General features: G+C 51.8%; 1 long non-coding RNA gene across 1 annotated transcript in view; it reads right to left on the bottom strand.

Moving 5' to 3' along the window:
* The window catches only part of LOC127487226 (uncharacterized), a 340,317-nt gene that overhangs the window by 145,780 nt on the left and 176,557 nt on the right, over window positions 1–17,980 (bottom strand). The window contains exon 5 of the long non-coding RNA XR_011379684.1: window positions 1,267–1,421. This is a non-coding gene — a long non-coding RNA (uncharacterized lncRNA). The remainder of the gene's footprint in view (window positions 1–1,266; window positions 1,422–17,980) is intronic.

Raw genomic sequence — 17,980 nt, 5'->3', positions numbered from 1 at the left:
CACTTTAGACTTTACACTAAGATCAGCGTGAAATGAGTGAGGGCTTCTCAGGGCACAAGAATTTATTCAGATGCTCAGAATTCAGTGTTGTCCCTGCAATGCTGATTTTAGGATTATGGATCGGCTACAGTGAGGAACCCCCCCACCCCCCGCGCGCCCCGCCAATACCAGAAACACGTTATTCTGTGTATGTCTGAGGGTCTTCCCAGAGTCAGCCTTGGAGTCTGAGTGGACCGGGGGGAAGACCCAGCCCCATATGTGCAGGCTGCTTCCCATCGGCTGGGGCCGAGGAGGGAACAAGCACCCCTCGAGGACGGGCAGCACCTGCTCATCTCCTGCCGTGGACGGCAGGACTCCTGGACGCACTCTGGCAGCCTCTCTGCCCAGACTCAGGCCTTCAGCCCCAGCCTTCGAGCTCCCCTTGCACTCAGACTGATCCACGTGGTCCCTGGCCCAGAGACCACCTGTGGCCACACTTCTACCTGTCACTGTCATGCAAGCCAACCCCTACGAAATCGCTCCCCACAAATGCACACAGGTGCCCTTTGTACTCTGTTTCTGGACAACCCTCACTGCAACACTGCCTCTTATCCCGGGCGAAAGCAGCGCCCCATGAGGAGTGTGGACTCCCTCGGCCTCCGTCCTGGACACCTGCTTCCCTGTGCATGACAGCATGTTCTTCCTCTACACATCTCTCCCGAGAAGAGAGAGACAACAAAACATCACCAACACGTGTACCAGGAGGCCAGGCCCTCCAGTGCTGCAGGGCTGGGTTAATCACCAAAGGCATCCAGGTCATTTGTGGCCTCAGACAGCAAACACAATTTCCCCAAACAATCGCTCCAACAGCAATTATGATTTTAGAAGCTGTAGAAGCAGAGCCTTGTGGCAAAGGCCATCGCCCTCGGAGCTGCATGGACTCATTCCAACTGAATAGAGAATATGGAAGAGAAAAACGGTGCCCGTGTGGGTCCAAACCTCAGGAAGCCTTCGTCCCTCCTGGGTACTCTGTGATGGCACTGCTACTGTACCCTCTCCCCAGAAAGGGCAGGGTGGGTAGCATCATCGTATTCTGTTACTAAGGCCTCTCTCTTCTCCATTCTTACTGCAAAACAGTTGTATTTCTTTAATAAAAAGCAGGCAGTCCTCAGGTGCCTGAAGGTATCTGATGAACGCATCTGCCCCGACGTGTGATGGGACAACTCCACCCTACCCCGGCATCTTTGCGTTGGAAGAGCCAGAGGTTGGCCTCAGGTTGGGACTCACCACAGGAGCAGCTTCTGGGATGGCCGGAAGATACACAAGAGCAAGGTAGTCTGCCTGGTCCCTCTCACGGTGTTCAGGTGGCTCCCTGTGTGGCCCTGCATCAGAGACCCGCCGGCACGTGCCGCCTGCAAAACTCTGTGGCCATTCCTGCAGTGCTGAGAAGAAACAAAATGGAAAAAATTAAGATACGATGCCCCCTGCAGCTACTAAAAATCAAACAATAAGATCACTGAGTGCAGGGCTGGTTCTTCCCCACAGAGACTCCGTGACAGCTCTGGGCATTCCAACAGGCACCACGGCCTGTGCAGTAAGTCTCATGCCTCCACTAGCAGAAAGCTGGGTCCGAACTGGAGCAGCCGGGATTCAATCCGGCACCCTTATGGGATGCCAGCACTGCAGGCATCGGCTTTACCCACTACGCCACAGCACCAGCCCCCACAAATTCCTCTTAAGTGTGTCTACCCTAAACTCTCCCCCCAAGCAATCCACTGAACCGCACCAACATACTTCCTGACACACATTCACGACCACTGCCTTCAAAACGCCAGTGGGCAGCCTTGGCCCTCAGGCCGGCTGCTCCCTCTATCAGCCCCACCCTGTACAATCTTTTCCTGGTCTTTTTCCAACTCCGTTCCTTCCCACTGGAACACTGGAATAGTTTGGCCTATTAATTATTACCCAGATGTGCCGTGTTCCTGCATGCCCTCACGTCTTTGTCAATGTGACCTCAACGTCTTTCCAGATCCTGATTCCTACCCATGACTGCTCCCACTGCTCTTACTCCAAATGCTACCCCCAAGGACAACTGCTGGTAAAAGCTGGTATTTATCAAGTGCTCACCATGAGTCTGGAACGTGGCTTGTGTTACACCTGTGTCACCTCCTGCAACCCTGGTAACCATAACTCCCTGATAGACAGGCACACCTATTTCAATCCCATTTACACACTGGAAAACTGAAGGCAGGAAGGATCCAGTAATTTCTTTTAGGTTACATGGCTAGGGAGCAAACTAAGTCCGAATCCAGAATCTTCTCTCCTGAACTTATGTAGCAAAGCTCTGTGTTTCTGCTACATATTTTTATTTGCATCCACGGTATATCGCTCCTGGATCATTCATCCATAGCCCTGTGCTCTGGTGCCATACTGAGAGCAACTGCAGGAAAGAAACTGGGTTTTCTTCACCCCGTGCCTCTCTCCCCGCCACGCTAACACGCTGCTAAATACTATGGTTCAACCAAAGCACTCTGCTTTTGAATGTGAAATTAATGCATTATGCGTATGGACTAAGGGTGGAGAAAAACTTCAGGGCGAAAGATCTAATGAGCTAAGTGTGTGGGCGACTGCCGGCACCCCACCACGGCCCCCTTTCCCTCAGTCCTGCAAGAGGGCACACTCCTCACAGCTCACTCTCCATCTCCAAATCCCCATGCCCCTTGAAACAGGCTCTCTGTGCATGCTACCACATTACGGCGTCTGTTTGAAAGAACTCTGTTTTCGGAAAGCTAGCTTTCTGAACGTTCTGCGAGCTGAACCTCCGCCTTGTGACGGAGCAGCCCTGTGATACGGAGGGGCCCCCGTGGTAAATACTCCAGAGACAGAAACACAGCTCTGGCATCCTGCAGGTGCAGGTAGTGTCCTGGAATCTGTGCAGTGCTAGGCAGCACCCTGGGTGTCCCTTAGGGTGGCGATCTTGTGTGCTTTGGAGGAATCGGTGGAAGAGGAGACGGAGTGGTTAGCTAAGCACAAAGGCATACAACAGAGATGTCAGCTATGCCCATTGCATCCATGTCTCTTTCTCAGATGTACAAACTGTAAGTCTCTCTACACATATCTAATGCAGTGTAGCAAGATGCTTTGTCCTTAGCTATTTTCTAACGCTAAGTGTACTGAAAATGGCGGCCAAAATTCAACGGTGCTCAGTTTTTTAAATCTGTGCAGTGCAGCTGCATGTGACAAGGGAAGCAACAGTTGGATTCCTTCAGACACTTTGGAAGGTACTGGGAGATGTTTCTGAGAAAGACCCGCAGGAAGCCAGTGTGCTACATCCCTGTATTCTGAGCCCTTCTCTTGGCCTTCTTGGGATCTGGGTCTCCATCCTCATCACCTCAGTGTAGTGGGAGAAAAAAGTAACAGGAAACATTGCACACAGACTCTCAGAAGTCAGAGCCAATGGCGGAAACGTGAAAATCCCAAATCCAGAGGATGGAGAGAGCAGAAATTGGGAAGCTGATGGCCCCTGGTCTCCGGCCAAACCCATGCTTCTCTTCACACCTCTGCACTCGGCAACATCCGATCGGGAGCCTGAAGTGGGCTGGGGACGGATCCACACCTCTGGAACCGGAAGTTTTCCACAGAGAGCTGGTTTACCAACACACCACTGCTACTGTTACATATTGGTAAATATGAAAGGCAACTATCTTTCCATCCTCCCATAATTCCTCTCTTCTTTCTTTCCCTGGCCTGTTTCAAACAACGACTTCTCTTACAGAGTGATTGTGGACTACCCGTGGTATCTAAGGCACAGACCGATGGGGGTGGATACCAAACAACAAAACAAAATCCTGCCTTCACCGAACCCAGCACAAGGCCAGTGGAGCACAGGGCGGGAGAAGGACTCACCCAGGAAACACATAAATCAAAAGCCCTGAGTGTGCAAGGGAGCATCACCATTGAAGTGAGGTGTCCTAAATAATCTGTGATCCCAGCCTGCTGCACCTACATTTCAGTCTCAGCTCCAGCTGTTCTTGGGCGACACTGAACACTGCACCAAGGCCGCCGTTTTCAGTACAATGGGGATCCTATCAGCAGCTATGCAGCAGGGTGGGATTTCACAGATGCGTGACCAGTGCAGCTCAGAGCCCAGCGCATCACCACTGCTCTGTGCAGAACCAAGACCCAGCATCAGCTCCTCTTCCCACTGCATGTCTCACTGCCACCAGGACATAGGCTCCGCCTCCACGTGTAATTTTGCAGAGAGCGCAGGGAACTCACAGAGGCCATCTGGCCATGGTGGACACTGGCCAAGGCATCACTAATTGCCCGAGCGCTCTGGCTCGCCTTGGTAATGGCTTTGGCGGGTCTAATTAGTACAGACCTCACGACAGCTTTGAGTCGCTGCAGTGGGGAACCTGAATGCCAGCCAGCAGCTCCAGGTTCCTTGTGAGGTTGGACAGAAGCCTTCGGAAAATTGCACCACACACAGAATTGGTAGACACGGGTCCAGCCCACTCCCACGCGCTCCGTGAGGGGACTCGCTGTGACTAAAAGCAGCGCAGGGGCTGTGATTAGAGGGACAGATGGGAAGCGGGGACATTCACTTAAGCAGCTTCGAGCGACCTCGGAGGATCAATCTTTAAGCAACTCCAAGTGCTTGGCTTGGGTTTTGATTTGCAAAACGAAGGCCAAGGCCCCCAGCCTAGGGCAGGCAGCATATGCTGGCGACAGGATTTACCTACCGCGCGGCCTCGCAGTTGCTGCTGTCTGTGTGTGCCAAACGTGGACTCGGCGAGGCTGCAACAGCAAACTCCAAGATGTGTCCTCACCAGCAGTGACCACCGCCCCCTACACACACACACACACGGGCCCAGTTAATGCGTGGAGAGTTCTGTATCATCTTCTTTCTCCAGAGTTGGCTTCCTCACTGTGCCTCCTCCGCCCACCTTCCCCAACTTGAGCTGATACCCAGATGAAACTGAAGCCATCGCTCCTAGGCCATGCGAGGAAGGCAGGAAGGCGAGGCTGTGCCTTGAATTAGGCTCAGCACAGCAGCCTGGGACGCTGGCGTTGGCCTCTCTGTGTTCTCCTCCGGGAGACAGGCTGCTGTGACTCCAGTTTGAGTTCAAGCGAGCAGGGCTGTGATGTCCTCTCTCTGAGCCAGGAGCCACGCGGTCTCAAGGAACTGAGTGAACTCCTGCAAGGCTCGGTTCTCCTTATCTGGAAAAAGGGACGAGTGGAAATACTTGCCCTAAAGCAACAAGGACAATCAAGAGTCCATGATAAAGTGGGGCAGCCCGGGATGGTGGCAGAGAACAAGGAGCAGGCGGACAATGGGGGTTCCTGCACCGTGAACTTCCTACGCCACTTTATGGTGGGCACACCGCACCATACACGTGCCAGAACTCAGGGAACGCACAGGGCAAAAGACGGAATACTGAAGACGAGACGACGGAAAAAAAGGAGAGGATTTCTTTCTCTGAGAAGGAGACAGAAAATCCCTTCTGCATTTCCATGGTGCGGAGTCGCCCAGGAGTAAGGCTGGTCCTGTGCACCTGCCCCGGCACCAGTCCAGGCACCCAGGGCACAGCCAACTGATGCACAGACTTCCCGAGGGACTGCCCGTCATCGTCAGTGCTGATTCCTGGGGACTGATTCTTCCCAGCGCCCACCACTGCAAAAGGCGATGGAGGTTACAAGAGCCAGCGATCTCCTCTCCCTGGAGGGGGTGGGAGGCAGGCTGACCTACGTCTGAGCTCCTTTGGCCTTTGTTGGGATTCTGCTTGGCCTCGTCTTATGGAAAGGAGAAACACCAGGCAAGGCCAGGATGTTCTACCACCCTGTCAGCCCAAGTCCCAAAGACTGGGTTTTTTTAAGCCCCGTATTTTTGTTAGCACAAAGGGTGCATCAGTGCCACACAGTGGGTGTTTAACACAGTGTTCTGTAACAACAGGCACTAGGCAGGTGTCTCAGCTCCAAGATGGGTGATGCAGATGCTGCTGGCGGAAGGGGATTCTTTCTGAACTGACTCCTTTGCTCGCAGGCTGTCCAGCACAAAGATGCTCGTGGTGTGAAACCATCGATAAGGGGCCAGCGCTGTGGCAAAGTGGGCCCAAGCCCAGGAGCTCAGTCCAGGTCTCCAACATGGGTGGCAGGGACGCGTTCACTTGAGCCATCACCACTGCCTCCCAGGACACATATTAGCAAGAAGCCAAAACCAGGAGCCATGTGCACCCAGGCACCCTGATACGGGCACTACAGCAGACACCCTCCTCTGATCTCCTATTAAAAAGAGAACTCAGCCGAAGAGCTAGAAGGTGTTAACCCGACCTGTGGCTTTCTCCTTAACGAGCTCATTAACCAACTTGCTCTCAAGTGGGCAGCACGCCAAGGACTGTGTTAGATGCCTGCAGAGCCAAGTGAACAAAACCGGTGAGGAGGCCCCTGCTGATGCCCATATCCCATATCAGAGTGCCTGGGTTCAAGCTGCAACTCTGCATCCCACCCAGAGTCCTGATAAAACACCCATGGGAGGCAGCAGTGACAGCTCAAGGACGTGGGTCTCTGCCGCCCATGTGGGAGACTGGACTGAACCGTAGTTGATGGCTTCAGCCTGGCCCGGTCCCAGCTGCTTCAGGCATCTGAGAACTGAACCAGCAGATGAAAGATGGCTGGCTTGCTCTCTCACTCGCTCGCTCTCTCACTCTCTTTCTCTGTCTCTCTCTTTCTCTCTGCCTTCCAAATACATAAAAATCATTAATAAAGAAAGACAGGATTCTGGCTCTCATGGCAGGTGAAGGACAAGGTGCAACCTAAGTAGACAAGGAGCGCGTTCATTAGATGGTAAGTCAGATGCCAATATGGAGCACTGGAGGCAGGGCAACCCAGGCACGAGCGACAGCAAAGCAGGATGGGAAATTCCTGCACACGAGGCATCAGGGAAGCCAGAGCTGCGGGGAGACAGGCAGGGATTTGTCCACTGCAGATCAGACAGAGCAATGGCTCTCCAAGGCTACCCAGCATCAGCACCGTTTGTTGGGCTTGGGAAAGCACGCATCACCGATCCCACCCCAGAATTCAGTCTTCAGGGGCTCCAGGGTGGGGCCTGAGAAATGGCGTTTCTAGCCATCCCAGGTGATGCTGGTGTTGTAGGTCCAGGCCCAAACCGTGAGAACCATTGTGGGGGGCAATGGGGGCAATGGGGGCAGGGGTCTCCACGCAGACAGTGAAGTCGGCCTCACCCTGGCTGCTTTGTGGAGCACAGACCGTGGGGGTGGGCGCGAGGGGGGACGCAGGGAAGCCAGCAGAGACACTGTGCAGGAATCCAGGCAGGAAAGGATGGCGGCTCATGCCAGGGCCACACGGGGGACATGGGGGAAGTGGTCAGAGTCGGGCAAGTTTTGGAAGGAGAGCCAGGCCAACATCCTAAAGGACTGACTGAGGAGTATGGTAAAGATACAAGGCCAGAATGGCTTCCTACTGCTCAATGGTCTTTGTTAAAAAGATTTTTATTTTATTTGAAAGGGAGAGTCAGAGAGAGGGAGAAGGAGAAGAGGGAGGGAGAGAGGGAGGGAGGGAGAGAGAGAGAGAGAGAGAGAGAGAGGGAGAGAGAGATCTCTTCCATTTACTGGTTCACTTCCCAAACACAATGGCCAGGGCTAGGCAAGGTTGAAGCCAGGAGCCAGGAACTCCATCAGGGTCTCCCACATGAGCGCAGGGACCCAAGCACTTGGGCTTCTTCTGCTTCTTGTGCAGGTGCACCAGCAGGGAGCTGGATAGGAAGCCCAACAGCTGAGGTTCAAACCAGCACTCATGCACACTGGCATCGCAGGTGGCAGCTTTACCCTCTGGGCCACAACACCAGCCCCTGGTCAACATCTGGAATATTCCATCCACTGCAGAAGGAAAACTGCACTGAACACACGCAGGAAGATGGTGTCACATGCTCTCAGTACAGGACACGGGAACAGGGGAGCAGACCCCGAAAGCTGAACAAGCCTTCAGTGATGCAATGGGATTTTGATGCACTTAAGGCATTCCCGCTCGTAATACTGGCAAAGGACTCGGAGAAGCGTCACCTCTCAAGGGCGCAGACAGAGACTGTGTAAGTTTTTCAAGTAAATGCTCTAAGAATTGAAAGGCCAGGGATCCACAGTTGGGAAAATTTCTGTTCGCAGCTCGGCGAGACGGAAGCAACATCAGAGCATCCTGGTCCTGGCTATTGCGCTCAGTGCACCTGCCCCACGCCACAGATCCCCCCTGCCCACCCAGGCCAGGATTCACCGACACTGCTCTGACAGCAAGCACCAGGAGAACCAGGGGACTCCCGGTGCCTCCCACCAAGCATGCATTCCAGTGGGGCATGGGCGGTTCAGACTGGTTTCCACACACTCTCCCGTGAGTCAGTCTGATGGAGAATGGTGGGGAATTTTCCGATTTTCTTGAAGGAGCTGTGACCGTGATGGCGCTTGCCACCAGGGAAAGGAAGTGAAAACAGGGCTGGCGCGTTCCCACAGTGCCGTGTCTGGGTGGGCACAGTGAACCCGCGTTCCGGCCTCTGTAACCCCACAGCAGTCTCAACACTTCCTGTGCTTCTTTTCTTAATCCAAAGCAGTGGGAGATGTCCCACCAGTGGGGAACGCGGCACCGGCGGAATCACCATGTCCACCGCTCTTTCTGCTCACTCGCTGTCCGTTTGCATCAAATGACCCAGTGACTGGATCGTCCAGTGCCCTTCCAGACAATCACGCGTGCCTCCCTCCCCGCCCCTAGGTGGCGCTGTGACTCAACGCAGACCCCAGTGGCATCGGCTGTGCACCTGCCTCCTGACCACGACCTCAGCATTTTCTTGTTGAGTGCCAGAGAGAAAGATGTCAGAATTTGCCCGATTTTTAAACATTAATTAATTTTTTTTATTCGAAAGGCAAAAAGATAGAGTTCTTCCATCCCTTACTTCAATCCCTAAATGCCCACACCAAAGATGGGATAGCCCAAAGCAGAGAGGCAGAAACCCAACCTGTGTCTCCCACACAGCTGGTAGCGATCCAGGTACTGACGCCTCCGGTGGTGTGCATGACCAAGAAGCTGGAATTGGAAGGGGAAGTGAGACTGAAAACCGGCTCCACAATATGGATGTAGGCCTCCTAGTGGTGGCTGCACTCCTGTGCCAGCGCGCAGTGCAGTGTGGGCCAAATCTCACACAACACAGCACTTCATTCGGGGGCTCTTCTAAGTTCATGGGATGATGGAACCACAAGAAGTTTACTTGGGGCCAGCGCCGCGGCTCACTAGGCTAATCCTCCGCCTGTGGCGCCGGCACCCCAGGTTCTAGTCCCGGTTGGGGCGCTGGTTACTAGTCCCAGTTGCTTCTCTTCCAGTCCAGCTCTCTGCTGTGGCCCGGGAAGGCAGTGGAGGATGGCCCAAGTCTTTGGGCCCTGCACCCCACGGGAGACCAGGAGGAAGCACCTGGCTCCTGGCTTCAGATCAGAGCAGTGCGCCAGCCATGGCAGCCATTTGGGGGGTGAACCAACGGAAGGAAGACCTTTCTCTCTGTCTCTCTCTCTCACTGTCTAACTCTGCCTGTCAAAAAAAAAAAAAAAAGGAAGTTTACTTGGGTACCAAAAAAATCCTAAAACCCACAGGGAGTCTTTTCCTAAAACCCATTTCTGCGAAGTTTTCAAGGCACCTTGCAGTGTACAAAGTGCTTTTCAGAGTGTTCTCTTTGGATGCTCCTCCAGGCCCTGTGAGGGCAGTGAGCATTGTCAGCTCTGGTATCCACCAACGGTGAAGGCACCAGGGTCTCTGGCCCGAGGGAGAGCTCCCGTGTAAGGGACCAAATCACTCCATTCCACAGGCTCTGCTTGCTGAAACTCACTGTGTGGAACCTTGCTTCTCCAGGGTGAATGCTGAGGTCATGAATATTGACGTAGACCTTGCTCTCGAAGTGATCTGCCACAGAGCAGCCACAGGAGGCTGATCCACCGAGCCCTTCAAAGAACTTTTAGACTGAGAAATATTTCTCAAGAAGAGTAGAAATCACAAAGTGAAAGAAGGTATATAAATACAGTCTGTCTGGAAGGTACGGCATGCAGATAAATAAGCCAGGTCTCCATGTGTCCCCTGGCCCAGCCTGTACATCCTCAGAGAGCCATGATGAATCGCCCAGCGGTTCTGCGAGCAGCAGCTTCCTTGTCTCGGCTCCACGGCACACACACTGGGGCGGTCATTTGTTCAGCTGGGGACAACAGGGGCCACATCAATTTCACGTTTCTCTTTAACAGAGACATTCCAAGGTGCTAGAGCGATTCTGTCCAAGGCGAACTTGTTCCTTTTTCCAGAGACTCCATTCGCACATCTACAGTACATTCTGGGTCTGCAGAAAATGAGGAGGAAGTGCACAAGTGTCCCCAAGAAGGCTCAGGGGACAAGAGGACCCTGCAGGGTTCTGAGACCAGCCCACACCAATCAGTGTGGCCACTGACGTTCTAACAGGTTGTCCACGGGAGAGTTTCTTTGATTGCCCTGTGGCAATCATCAAGATTAGGAACTTAAACTCTAGCCCAAGCAATGGCTCAAGTTCGGACCTGGCCTCACAATTACAGAGCAAGGTGAACACGAGAGTTGTGATGGTGGCTGGAGCAGTCTGACTGTGTGGCTTTGAAATCTGCATTCTTGCACTGAATTATCTGAGTGCCCCCAGGTAACTGAACGCAAGCCCTGTGAGCCCCAGTCTTCCCGTCTGCACAGCAGTGGGATCTGGAGGACTGGTGTAACACAAGAGAAGTGCGCCAAATGCAAATGTCTGTGCCCCCACCTGCTGTTTCAGCCCTGGCAGCAGTGAACAGGTCGACGCACACTCAGACCAGCTTTGTGGCGATGTAACCTGAAGCATGCACCCTGTCTCTCATGCTTCCTGCACCCAGATTTCACTGCCAATGTGGTGGGGGGGTGCTAACAGGAAAGAGGCTGATGCTCCCAGGTGCGACCCTGGGGTGGCAGGCAGTCTCTGAGAGCAGGGTGAATACCTGAACATCTCCCCAAGCTTTGTAGGGAAAACACGGCCTCCTGTGGGAATGGATGCATAGTCAGACCCCACAGGATGCCCCTTGCTTATCCAAGTCCTTGCACAGAGTGTTAGGTCCTGTCCATCACAGACAACTGCCAGCAATGGCAAAAAGCCGATGTCCACAAACCACTGGAATCCATCCAGTCCGGAAGACTCAGTTTCCCACCAGGGAAAATCTAGCTTTGCTTCTACTTCACATTCATGTTAATATTCCTGATTTGTCAACATGTCTGTTCTTCTCACTCACTCTCTTAAATGTTTTATTTATTTGAGAGAGAGGCAGGGAGGGAGGGGGAAGACAGAGGGAGAAGTAGGGCAGGGGAAGGCTTTGCATCCGCTGATTCACTCCCCAAAACCTGCAATGGTCAGGGTTGAAGCCTTGGAAGTCCCAGGGGTTGAAAAACCATCAGCCTGAGTGTGTCACACACAGATTACCCTCAGCCTTGGCCCTCACACAGCTCCCTAACAGCACATTCCCAAATGCAAGCTCTTGTCTTTTTTCTGCTTTTCAGGGATGGAGAATTAGACCACTGGAATACAGAAGTTGTTCCATAAATGTTAACTGTTACTTCCGTAAAGAGATCAAATAAATCAGAATCCCGAAATTAGCAATGGAAGTCGGACATGAAGAGCCACGAGGTAGAAGGAGCCTGAGTCTCTGACAATGACAGAAGCATTACATCAGCCCCAGACTGAGTTCGTTTGCACAGAGAAGCAATTCCCTCAGTTCCTACTCCTCCATCATCTTAGTCTCCCATCCCTTCTCACCGAGTCCCATTCTCGTCCTTCCCACTGAGCCCCAATCCATCTCCTCTTCCCCTAGATCAGTTCTTGCTATGAAAACGCATAAGCAACTGCGAAAGAGGCAGTGCAATGAGAGGACAGCATCCATGAACCACAGCCATGACTGACCAGAGCGACAGAGGGCTCCGCCGTGGGCTAGGACTCTCCTGGAAATCGCCGCCGCTCACCGCACCTCTAACGGCTTCAGGAGGAGAATTAGGTTCAAAGTTGCAAAGGGCAGGAGATTCCAGGAGGACAGCTTCAGGAGCAAGACGAAGCTGCCGGGACCACAGGGCAGGCTCCGGAGGGTGGGATGATAGGGTCCCTCCCGGTGCAGCAGAGAGCTGGACAGAGGCTGCAACCTGCCTTCAGAAGGGGCCTGCCCTCTGCCGCCACTGAGCCCAGCTGTCGAGGAGCCCTCAGCACCTCTCTTTTCACAGGGCCCCCTGGTATCTCCCCCCGCATCTCTCAACACTCTGCTGCTTGCCTCCATCAATGGCAAGTGAGACTATTAGGTGGATTCAGTGAGACGAACCAGGGAAGAGGACCCAGGAGCACACCAGTTAACCCTACCCTTTTCCCCTCCTCTTCTCTGATGACAGCAATATCCACTCCAAGTTCAGCCCCAGCAATTTGTCCTTTAGTTTCAGAACCTGATTTCTAACAGTGATAATTAAGCCATTTATCCTGTCTACAGACACCAACTGGCTTATCAAGTCTCCTCTTCCTTTACCTTTTTAAAACTCGTGATCTTTTCATACCAAATACTCATCACAATTACAGTGTCTAAGCCTCGTGCTAATTGTGTCTCTTGTTATACAGTACTGATCACACTGGCTCTGGACCACACCATGTAATTATTTTTATTCATTAATAGCCAGCACTTAGAAAGAAACTAATCCCACCCCATCATTAGTGAAGTGGATTCCTCTATACCCTCACAAGCACATCATCAGTTAGAGCCAGGACAGACTGGCTGGGATGCTAACAGTGTGCAAGCCCCTATTCTCACCCTGAAAAATATCTGTAGGTTTGCCAGGCAAGGAGATGAGAAAAGCAGATGCAAATCTATGTTAGCGGAAATAAACAGCTCCTACATAAAGCTTAATGGGAGGGCAGGATACGGGTGACATGGGCCCAGGAGATGCAATGGCTTCCCGTGGGTCTTGGGAAGTGTTCCAAAGTGGTCAGCGTCCAGAGGGAATTTACAAATGCCACGACAGTAAGTTCTCATCCGTTGTGACACAGTGAGCATGCACCGGCTTGGGCTTTGGGTAAAGGCAGCAAATGCCTCATAGGTTGCAGACTTTCTTCAGAATGGGCTGATTTGCACAGGCTTCAGTGCCAGGTAACACTAGGAAGAAGGCTGCCGACTTACTTTAAGGAGGATATTTCCAGGAACAGCGGGAGAGTGTGCAAGCAAAGAACAAAAGGCTGTGCAGGGCTGGCGCTGTGGCTCACTAGGCTAATCCTCCGCCTTGGGGCACCGGCACACTGGGTTCTAGTCCCGGTGAGGGTGCCAGATTCTGTCCCGGTTGCCCCTCTTCCAGGCCAGCTCTCTGCTGTGGCCCGGGAAGGCAGTGGAGGATGGCCCAAGTCCTTGGGCCCTGCACCCCATGGGAGACCAGGAGAAGCACCTGGCTCCTGCCTTCGGATCAGCGCAGTGCGCCGGCCGCAGCACGCTGGCTGCGGCGGCCATTGGAGGGTGAACCAACGGCAAAGGAAGACCTTTCTCTCTGTCTCTCTCTCTCACTGTCCACTCTGCCTGTCAAAAAAAAAAAAAAAAAAAAAAAAAAAAAGGCTGTGCAGGTCGCCGCAGCTGGCGAAGACAAATTTCACAGCAGCAGCAGCTGGACACTGGGGGTGCCACACCCAGCCCATCGTGGGGTGACCCTGAAAACCACAAGCAAGACACACACACACACACACACACGGACACACACAGCATTCAACACGTCCAGAGCGGGAGAGGTGGTAGAGCTATTAAGATGCCAGCATCCCACATGGGACTCCCTGGGTTCCAGTCTCGGCTCTGGCTGCTGAGTCCAGTTTCCTGCTGAGGCAGGTCCTGGGGGCACAGGGGACAGAAGCGTGGCTCAGGCAGTGGAGACCTTGACCCCAGTGTGGCAGATCCGGATTGAGGCCCCTGCCTTTGCTGGCGCTTCCACACTCAGCCAGTGCATTGGAGCGCGCTGTCCAGGTCTGCTCCTCTGCTTCTGAGTGCACGCATGTTTCCACCCCCACACGCATGAGATAGAATCTTCAGAGCAAGAAAAACAAGAGCAACTTGGCCGGCGCCGCGGCTCACTAGGCTAATCCTCTGCCTTGCAGCGCTGGCACACCAGGTTCTAGTCCCAGTCGGGGTGCCAGATTCTGTCCCAGTTGCCCTTCTTCCAGGCCAGCTCTCTGCTGTGGCCCGGGAGTGCAGTGGAGGATGGCCCAAGTGCTTGGCCCTGCACCCCATGGGAGACCAGGAGAAGCACCTGGCTCCTGCCATCGGATCAGCGTGGTGCACCAGCCACAGCAGGCTGGCCACGGTGGCCATTGGAGGGTGAACCAATGGCAAAAGGAAGACCTTTCTCTCTGTCTCTCTCGCTCACTGCCCACTCTGCCTGTCAAATAAGAAAAAAAAAAAATAACAACCAAGAGCAACCAGGAATATGCTGCCAGCGGGCCACAGGTCCGAGGACCTCACCTCCACACAGGTTTTTTTCTTTAATGGGATGTTTTGTTGTTTCCTTTCACCCCAGCTCTCCTTTGAAGCACCTATGCAACACGCAGAAGCAAAGACGGGTCATGCTTTCAGCATTCCAGAGCTGTGTGAAATCCAACATCACAGCAGGCTTCAGTGCCAGCCCCCGAAGTCACTGCACCCTGAGCCTCAGAAAAACCACAGGGTTCTCATAGGGGTGAATGTGAGTCAGAGTCCCCAGGCAAACAGACCCAAGCTGTGTGTGTGTGCCTATAACATGTGTGTCTGTCTCTGTGTGCCCACGCGTGATGGTGCTTCATGCAGTTCATGGAATATGGAATTAAGGATGTTTATTCTAGTGCAAAACTTTTCAAATCAATGTATAGTTTTTTTTCCTAATGCAGATTTTCCATAAACTTCTGAAAAATCCCTTGTATGCATAGATTTCAAATATTTGGCACCAAAAAGTCCTATTTACAGTTCATGTGAACTTTTTGAAGTGCCCTCATATATATCCACATAGACAGGTACACATAAATGCAAACATGTATATACATACAAACACATACATGTACAAGGAGAGGGAGAGAGAGATAAAGTGGGAGATGGGGAGAAGTTGAGAAGTGCCATCATCTACCATAAGCAAGCTGGAGATCCCAAAAAGCAAGTGGTACAGTTCACCCCAAGTCCAACGGCCTGAGAGCCACAGGAGCAGGTCGGGTACCCCCAAGATCAAGGCTGAAAGACAAAACATGGGGCAGAGAGCACCCCTGGTATAACCCTTCGAATCTAAAGGCCCAAGAACCTGGAGCTGCACCACTGGGAAGCAGGAGACGGACATCCACACAGAGAGCGGATCTGCCCTTGTTCATGGTGGCGGAGGGCGACTCGGCAGACAGGACAAAGCCCCACTCTGGGACGGCCACCCCCCTGCTCCGTCACCCACGCAGATGCTCGTCTCTTCTGGACTTCCCTTCACAGGCACAGCCGGGGACACGGCTTTGCCAGCCCTGAGCATGCTCCCGCCCAGCCAGGCTGACATATTAGCCACCATAAGGGGCTCTGCAAAGAAACACCCAGCACACGCTGAGAAATTCTACATTCTCCTTGTCTGCCCTTGAAGACTCACAGGGTTTCAGATCTGTTTTCCTTTCACCTCACATGAAATTTCTTTCGTAAGAGACACATTAACACAAGCCTGTGATCATCAAGGAAACATTGAAACAACACAATCATTATCAGTCCCCCATATTTTCTTTGCCTCCCAGGCAGATGGATATGAAAGTCAGTTAGAAACAACAGATGCTGGTGAGGATTTGGGGAGAAAAGCACACTAATCCACTGTTGGTGGGAATGCAAACTGGTAAAGCCACTAAGGAAGTCAGTCTAGAGATTCCTCAGAAACCTGAATATAACCCTACCATACAACCCAGGCGTCCCACTTCTTGGAATTTACCCAAAGGAAATTAAATTGGCAAATAAAAGAGCTGTCTGCACCTCAGTGTTTATTGCTACTCAATTCACAATAGCTAAGACATGGAATCAACCTAAATGCCCATCAACTGAAGACTGGATAAAGAAATTATGGGATATGTACTCGATAGAATACTACACAGTGGTAAAAAAAAAAATGAAATCTGGTCATTTGTGACAAAATGGAGGAATCTGAACAACATTATGCTGAGTGAAATAAGCCATTCCCAAGGGACAAAAACCATATGTTCTCCCTGATCTGTGGCAACTAACTGAGCACCTAGAAGGAAACCTGTAGACGTGAAATGGACACTACGAGAAACAGTGACTTGATCAGCCCTATCCTGACTGTTGAGGAACAGCTTACTGTTTTATTCTTTTTAGTATTTTCTTTTTCTACTAAATACCATTGGTTGAACTCTTTACTTAACACAGAATTATTCTTAGGTGCTTAAATCCAGTTGAAAATTGATCCCTGTTAAAAATAAGAGTGGGAATAAGAGAGGGAGGAGATGTACAGTTCAACACATGCTCACTTGCACTTAGCCCTAAGGGTAGAGTTAAAAACTTGCCATGGGACTCCAAATCCCAATAGGTTGGCAGGTCCTGATGCCACCTTACTAGTTAAAGTGATCAGTTAAAGTTCATAACTGATAATAAAGATAGGATTGTGTCAAAGTGATCACAAAAATAAGGCCAGTTTCTGCTAATAATAATTGATAGAATAAAAAAGGAGAGAATGATCCAACATGGGAAGCAGGATACACAGCAGACTCACAGAATGAGAAATGCCCTAAACAGCACTCTGGCCTCAGAATCAGCCCTTCAGGCATTCGAGTCTGGCTAAAACGCCCATGAGAGCATTTCAGGCATGGAAGGCCAAGACACTCTGGCAAAAAATGACCTACATGAAAGATCTCTGTGAGTGAGATCCCAGTGGAAAGAAGGGGCCATCAAAGAAGGAGGTACCTTTCTCTGAAGGGAGGAGAGAACTTCCACTTTGACTATGACCTTGTCTAAATAAGGTCGAGAGGCTAAATAAACTTGAGAGGCTTCCACAGCCTTGGCAGTTCATGACAAGAGCCTCGGGTGATGACTGACATCATAAATAAGAGTATCAATTGTTAAATCAACAACAGGAGTCACTGTGTACTCCCCATGTAGGACCTCTGTCATTAATGTGTTGTACTATGAGAATTAATGGTACACCTAGTCTTCAAATGGTACTTTATGCTTTGTGTGTCTATGTGGGTGCAAACTGTTGAAATCTTTACTCAGTTTAGAGCTGCTCTTCTGTATATAAAGATAATTAAAAATGAATCTTAATGAAGAATGGGATGGGAGAGGGAATAGGAGGTGGGATGGTTTGGGGGTGGGAAGGTGGATATGGGGAGAAGAATCACTACAATCCAAAAGTTGTACTTTCAAAATTTATACCAAATAAAAGCTTTCTATTAAAAAAAAGTCAGGATCTTTCCTATATCCATGTCTGTGTAATACAGATCACACGTACACATGCATGTATACACACATGGACGCACACACATGTACATATGCACATATACATACATGCGCACACATGTACGTGTGCACGTGGATGCATGCGTGTGCATGTGCACATAAATGCATGTGCACATGAATGCACATATACCTGTACACACACATGTGGGTTTCTGACACTTTCTTTTTTTTTTTTTTTTTTGACAGAGTGGATAGTGAGAGAGACAGAGAGAAAGGTCTTCCTTCGCCATTGGTTCACCCTCCAATGGCCGCCGTGGCCGGCGCGCTGTGGCCGGCGCACCGTGCTGATCCGAAGGCAGGAGCCAGGAGCTTCTCCTGGTCTCCCATGGGGTGCAGGGCCCAAGCACTTGGGCCATCCTCCACTGCACTCCCGGGCCACAGCAGAGAGCTGGCCTGGAAGAGGGGCAACTGGGACAGAATCCGACGCCCCGACCGGGACTAGAACCCAGGGTGCCGGCGCCACAAGG

This window comes from Oryctolagus cuniculus, chromosome 10 (assembly GCF_964237555.1).
Source record: "Oryctolagus cuniculus chromosome 10, mOryCun1.1, whole genome shotgun sequence".
In the NCBI taxonomy this organism is placed as follows: domain Eukaryota; kingdom Metazoa; phylum Chordata; class Mammalia; order Lagomorpha; family Leporidae; genus Oryctolagus; species Oryctolagus cuniculus.
The sequence above is the reverse complement of the archived record's forward strand: the minus strand, read 5'-3'. Positions and strand labels throughout refer to the sequence as shown.